Raw genomic sequence first — 7,161 nt, 5'->3', positions numbered from 1 at the left:
ATTGGGATACACCCCTTCATTGGTAGCTAGTACCTTATATTGAAATGGCAGTTCCATGGCCATTGAAAATAGCTTTACACATAAGTTCAAAGCTGTAACTGAATGGCATCAATAAGCCAACTGTATGAGGCAGGTGATTACAGAATATTGAGATCTGGCTGCATTCACTGATTTTCAATTAGTTTCAAGGACATGCAGAAGGAAACAAAAGTGTGATAGAATGTGTTAGTTGTTTTAGAAATATTAACGTGATGCAAAACTGGAATATTTCCATTATTTCAAAACACATCATGTCACATCCTCATTTTGATGTGCTTGGGTAGTGGTGTTTCTGATGAAAATAACAGTCCCAAAATTGTATAAGCAACAAACCTTACTCCACAAATATACTTTGACAATTTTACCCACTAACTGAAAATCATAAAGAGAGAGTCTACTGTGTCCTGAAGGAATTTTTTTATTCGCGGCGAACCTATAACTGATTGAAAGCTCTTCTGTTGCCTCATCTATTACTAGCATGATCCCTCAGCAGCTTTCTATAGGGAATTGCTTCCCTAGCCTATTAAGCTGGTCTTTGTGTTGTCAAGAACTACACTATGAAGTCTCATGATATGAATGGATAATTACTTTGCTTCCCTATTTACACTTTTGTCTTTTTAAACCCTTTGAACTGCAGTGAAAGCATAGTTGTCAGAGATTTGACCTAACACGGTTCCATGGTTTGCTGAATGTAACCATAAAGCTAGGAAATAAATATTTCTGTTAGGGCATCACAAACTTGATATCCTACAGGAGTCAGAAAACCAAGGAAAGGAATTTCTGAACTACATGCAACTGACAGATGTGTTTAGGGCTCCATAAAATCAAAGACTGAATATATATGAGATGTATACCTTAAAACTAAATACGGATCTTTACAAGACAGTCTCCATTTTACTTACGTAGTGATGCATCTTAAAAATGATCGTCGTATCTACTACTGAGATTATACCCCACTTTCAGCTCATAAAATATTTAACGATTGTAATCCTTTACTTCTGTGAATATTGTAAGAGTGTTAAATTTTAAAGATAAAGGACCTTAAAAACATGCTACAGATCTGAAAATCTGGACTTGCATTTTACTTCAGCAACATTTTACACTTTTTTTCATTCACTAATACAATTACTGTGACTCCTTCTTCATTCTATATAGTTATTTTCTTATTATCTGTCATTCCTGTTTCAGTGTGGCATACCAATGTCAACTAGCAGACAGGACTACATTTTAGCCAGTAAGTATCACTTAGTCCAGATAAAAAGCCTTCTTTTTTCTGGTTGCTGTTAGCTCCTGCTTACTGTAAAACTTGATTTACAATTACTGCTAGCCTAACTTACTGGAAAACAAGTACATGCATTTCTGTTCCCTTATGTACCAAATCCTACACAGCTTTCCATGCAGTAAGGAAATTATGCCTTGCAACACAGTAAGTTTGGAATACATTTTATGTAGTCTTCATTGTTGAATACCTAAGATAATTACTAGCATGCCAAAGATAAATATACGGATTTACCATCAGTTTCATGCTCTTAAGTGCATTTGCCTCACACAGTAAACAGCACATACTCCTGGCACTGGCAGAACTGATCATATGAAAATGTGTCACAATCCAGCCACAGGATAAAGTAGGACTTTTCTTGACCTTGATGTGCTCAACCATGCAGCTGTTGACATCTTTAAGAGCTGCTTTTTACAGAGAATGTTTCTGAAAATCATTTAAAGAATCAGTTTGGGAAAGATTCTGCAGAGAAGTTTGCTGAGTTCAGTATTCATGTATCTGGCAAGAGAGAAACTTTTTTTGAAGTCCAAGGAATGCATTGTGTTTAGTAAATGGAACAGAGACAGGTAAATCTGAGAATTTGATTTCGCTCTGTACTTTGCTATATGATTATTAAAAAGTATAACTTTCTACTTATCCCCTAAACTCTGTAAGATTCCATGTCTTAATATTTAAAATAGAGCTAATGAATCTTATTTGTACTGGCAAAAACACTTTTAGATACTGCTAAAAGTGCAGAAAAAGTAGTAGAAAAAGTTTAAAAGTGCAAAGTAATCTTCTTTCTTAAAGGACTTGTTTGTGCTGTCACAGGAGAAATTGAATCTAGCTGGATTCTCCAAGAATAGCAGGGACTCTTGCCCAAAGCAGAGTTTTGAGTTGGGCAGAGGCTGGCTTGGTGGCTTTCTTTGGGCCAGCACCTGGGCAGCCTGCACAAGAGCTGAGGGGAGAAGCTCCCGGGATGCAATAGCCCCTTGCAGTGCCAATCCCACTGCCCCATCCCAGGTTCCCCCAGCTTCTTACGGAGCTGAGGCCACGGCTGCCTGCCTGGTGTCTTCAGCCGTCCTGCGGAGAGGAACACACATGCAGACGTGTCTGCTTCTGTCTAAAATCTGTGCAGTTTTTTGCAGTCATTCAGCCTCCAGTGAGGGGTTTTGAAACTCCATCACAAACCACAGTCAGAATATCCTGCAGAAGCTGAAGTGTAGCTTGTATTTATAAAAATTGTTTGTTTGCGTGAGGCACATGTGCTGATACTGTGAGTCATCCATCCATTTTGCTGTGACATTTTCAAGTACAATTATGTGTAGTGGAATTTTTTTGGTAGCTGGCTATGCTGCCCATCTGTGAAATCATCATTCTACTGAGTACTAAAAATAGAGACGAGACTCTTCTGAAAAAAATTTGAATCTACTTAAACGACAGTTTGAAATGTATCCATACAGTCCACAGTTTAAATATTTTGTATCCTAAATATGGATACTACAAACTTAAGGTGATGTAGTCCTGTTGTCACTACTTCAAATCACCTTGCTAGCACAGTGATATATTTGGAAATAATTTCTGGCTAGAAACACAGTCTAATGCCCACCAAAGCCAATTCACCTGGGCCTCAAATTACTAGGACTGGTACAGGAATGTAAGAAATTCTCAAAGATAGATTAGACAGAGAGTTGAAAGTATTTATTAATAACAGAGGATCACTGGAGAAAAATCTGAAGAGAGTCCCTGACAGTTCCATGACAGTAGATAAGAGCAGAACAGAGGTAAGATGAGAAAGAAGACTACTGGGAAATTAAGCTTAGAGTGAGGAAAAAAAAAGAAAGAAAGAAAGAAAACAGAATGTTCAGTAACTTTGAAGTGGCTATACTTTCAGTGGATATTCAAAGCAAGTTAGTGAAAAGATACTGTAAACTCTGAAAAAAAATTCTTTTAAACTTCTTTTAAAAACGAACTATAACTAGAGAAAGAGAAAGAACTCATGGAAGAATATGAACTGTATTGCTGAATAATAGCAACCTAATTTATGCCACAAAATGCTAAAAAATCTAATTAGTCAGGAAAGCACATTTCATTAAATTCTTGGCAATTTGTTGTGAAAAAAATCCAACTGGATTGCAAGTTTAACAAACTTTCAATGTGTTCAGAAGTACATTATACTCTTTATACTTACATATAGAGAAGATGAAAAAATAGTTTCAGAGACACATAGAGTAGTGTTTTATCCAAAATTGTGTTTGCAGTTGTCCATTTCTATTTGGGTACCACTGTATAAAGTTCTGCTGAGAGGTTGGAAAAAATTAATTAGGATTTTTGTTGAGTTAGGAAGCATTAGTGAAGACCACCAGCCATTCATCTAACCTGCAGGCAATCTGAGACATACTTGAAACTGTTGCTTAGTCAAACAAATTAAAAGAGCACTGTTTGCAGAACTCCTTCCTCTCTTCCCTCTTGCCATCTCTCTTTCTGTCTCTCCTTCCTCTTTTACCTCCTCCCTTCTCTCCCTGTTTCCATCCAAGTTTTTTCATAGGGAGTTTTTTTTTCGCCAAATGTACAGCTAGATCTACAGCTAGACTGAATTAGTGTAACTCACATCATTTACATTTAGTTTTCAGAAACTGTGCATTTTTGGTGAACTTATGTGCAAACAGTTACATGGTAAGACCTCAGTGTGGTAGGTTTCTGGAATCCTGAATGTTTTTGTCAAACACTACGTAGGACAAAAGAATATCAGAACTGTGCCTAGTCTACTATTACAATATTCTGCTTACCCAAATTAATATACAAAAACATAAAAGACTATTCTTATAGAGAACAAATCAAAATCAAATGTAATTTTCTCTTGGAGGATTTCCTACCTATTAAATCTTGAGTATGGACAAGGTCAATAATATGGATGATTAAGTCTCCCTCTCATCATTTTTATTCTATGGTGAATTCGTATATTTAAAAATCCATTTAAAAATCCACATTTTTATCTGTTTTTGAGATCTCCAGTTAATAGGTTTTCAGAAGTATGTACTTTTTATAGTCGTCCTTATAAACTACATTCATAATAGTAATGCTATTTTAAGTTCTTTAGAGGGTCACCATTACTTATACTGACATCAGAAAGATGGTTTTCACTGATCTTATATAAATAAAATTATGGACACATATAAGTTTCATTATGATCTTTTTTAGATAAAAATTTGAACAACATCTCCAAACTCAAACTGAGGCTGTACCATGCTTCACGCTAGGAGAAAAAAAATAGAAATCAAAAAAAAAAAAAAAAAAAAAAAAGGTGATGCATCTGAAAATGTATACAAAGTTAGAAGGAAACACATATTATAGATGAGAATGAATTTTGCAAGTCCTTGTTCTCCAACGTATCTTTCATTGAAATATTCCTCCCACATATAAGTGTAGAAACAGATTAGTATACGTTAGTATACTAATAACTACAGCAGGACTATTAAAGTTAATAATGGATTAACCCACATGAGTGAGAATTGCTTGCTTGTGAAGTACTGGGCTAGTTCTGTTGCTTCACATGGTTTATAAAATGATGCATCTGTTACATAACTTCCTCCCACATGTATTTCAATTGGATTTGTGTGTTTCTTCTTCCTGCAATGAACCATTGCACAGTATTGCTGTGCACTAGTCAACAAGACCATAGGTGGCTGAAGTTTTTGTTAAGTAAGTTTACCCTTGTGCACAATGCTCCTTAATTTTTAAGAGCTTCTGCTCCTCTGATGTCTGCAACAGGCTTCTTCTTTGGCTATCTGTTTCCCTTATAGAGGATAAATCTCTGACGAGCAGTAAATGTTATCAAGGGGGGTAAATTATAGTAATTTAGTGGGAAATTGCAATAAATGAATGATAATAATAACTATATTTGTTCCTTGCTCTACCATCCTTTAACAAATAAAGGAAATATACCAAGAATGACATAGCAAGACTGCATGACAGATCAGGACATTTCTCTCAATAGGTTGTTTTCACTCAAAATCTCATCACTTACTCTGATAGCTAGTAAACTGTCTCAGCCATCAATGTAATGCCAGACATTTCATTCATGAATAAGTAAATAATATCAAAGTGATATCAAAGTGAACCAATGTCAGTGAAATAAGTAGATACTACTTTGTAGAAGGAAAAGGAAAATAGCTTTTTAGCATGCAAATTAATGGCATGAGTAATTTTCATATATACAATTTGGAAACAAATTGAGATAATTCTGATGCATCAGCAGCTTTGGAGTAAACTATCATTTTTCTTAAATACCTTCTTAGAACTTTCTAAAAGCACTTGCATTTCATTTCTAACTATATAGGACATTAATTTCATGTGGTCTGAATACTATAGGAAGAATAGAAACAACATATGCTTTTACATGCAATTATTTGCTAAAAGAGCCATATTGATTTTGAAAATATATATCCTTCAATCCAGGGCCAGATAGCTTTTGAAATCAGGAAGACTACGTGCTTAAAGTTTTGGACCAACTGCAAAAAAAGTTCTATCTTTAATTTCTTTTTGATTTATACTTTGACTGGGAGGTTAAAGAAYCTAAAAATTTGGGCTTTGAGGACTATTTAGTAGCTTTCAGTACACATTGTTACGGTCCTTCATGAGGTCAGAGGATTAGAAAATAAGCATTGGCAAGACCTAGAGTCAGGAATTTCATGAAAAAAATTTGTAAGAGAAGCAGTCTTTTTCTATAGGATCTTCTTTGCTTATGTTAGGTCCAGGTCTAGTAGTTATGAACTTGTCAATAGCGCCTCAGTRCTTAAGTTTGTAAGCTTAAGTTTTTAAGTGTTCAAAGGAAGATCAAGAAGTTGTGTGGGCACAGGAATTCTCCTTTAAAAGACTTCTCTCTGTATACTTCTCAACCAGTTTTACCAGTAAGAGTATTTATCCTTTAATTTATAAAAATAAAAATAACACCAAAAGGGATGGATTGTATGTAATTGAAAGCTGTTTATAAAACTGGAGGATGGGTATTCTTCACTATTTCCCTGGAGAATGTCAGCAATATTAAGGTTTTATTGCTCTTCATCTAATTACTATCTTTAGGTTTTATTTATTATTAATTAGATGGAGATAATCGTGGATGAAGCATGGCTAAAAGAGAGGATGGGGACATGCATAACAAAGCAGCAGGGGAATGAGGCTGGTAGAAATAGTTTCACTGAAATGTTTTCTCAACAAAATGGCACTTTTGACGAAGTGTAAWGGTTGAAAAACATTGCTTTTGATGACAGTTTGTTCAGAAAAATATCCTGAAATATTCTAAAAAAAACCCCGAAAATTTTCATTGCAGAAAAGCTTTAATTTTGAAGCATCAATTCTGCTTCAAATTTGTATTTCGCTACATCATAMTTTATTTCATTAATTATGTTTTATGGTTGTTGAAAGGCCACTTCTTACAGTGGCCTTCTAGTATGTGAAGGCAGCTGCCCTGACAGGTATTTTCTTTTTTTCTACATCAGCACGCACGATTTCTATGGGTATTTCAAGAACTCTGAAAACAAAATTAAAATTCAGAATAAAGCTTTAGGGTTCGGCGGTGAAAACCAGATTTTCCAGATTTATTCCAGCCAGTCAAACCATTTCAGGGGAAAATCAGAGAATCCCCGCCGTGGCTCGCGCTCAGCAGGACGCGCCTTTCCGCCGGCCGCTTCCGCGGGCAGCCCCGGGCTGCGCTGCCGTTTCGGGGAGCCGCGGCGGCGGCCGCGAGGCGGGAAATGGCGGCGGGCGGGAAGGTGCGAGGGCGCCGCGGGGCGCCTCGAGCGAGCGGGGCTGAGGCGAGGCGCTCGCCGCGGTTGCGCCGGGCAGCGGCACGCGGCCGCGAGCAG

The sequence above is a fragment of the Rhea americana genome, unplaced genomic scaffold (assembly GCF_003343005.1).
Source record: "Rhea americana isolate MKP2758 unplaced genomic scaffold, rheAme1 scaffold_19, whole genome shotgun sequence".
In the NCBI taxonomy this organism is placed as follows: Eukaryota; Metazoa; Chordata; class Aves; order Rheiformes; family Rheidae; genus Rhea; species Rhea americana.
Note: the sequence above shows the minus strand (reverse complement) of the source record.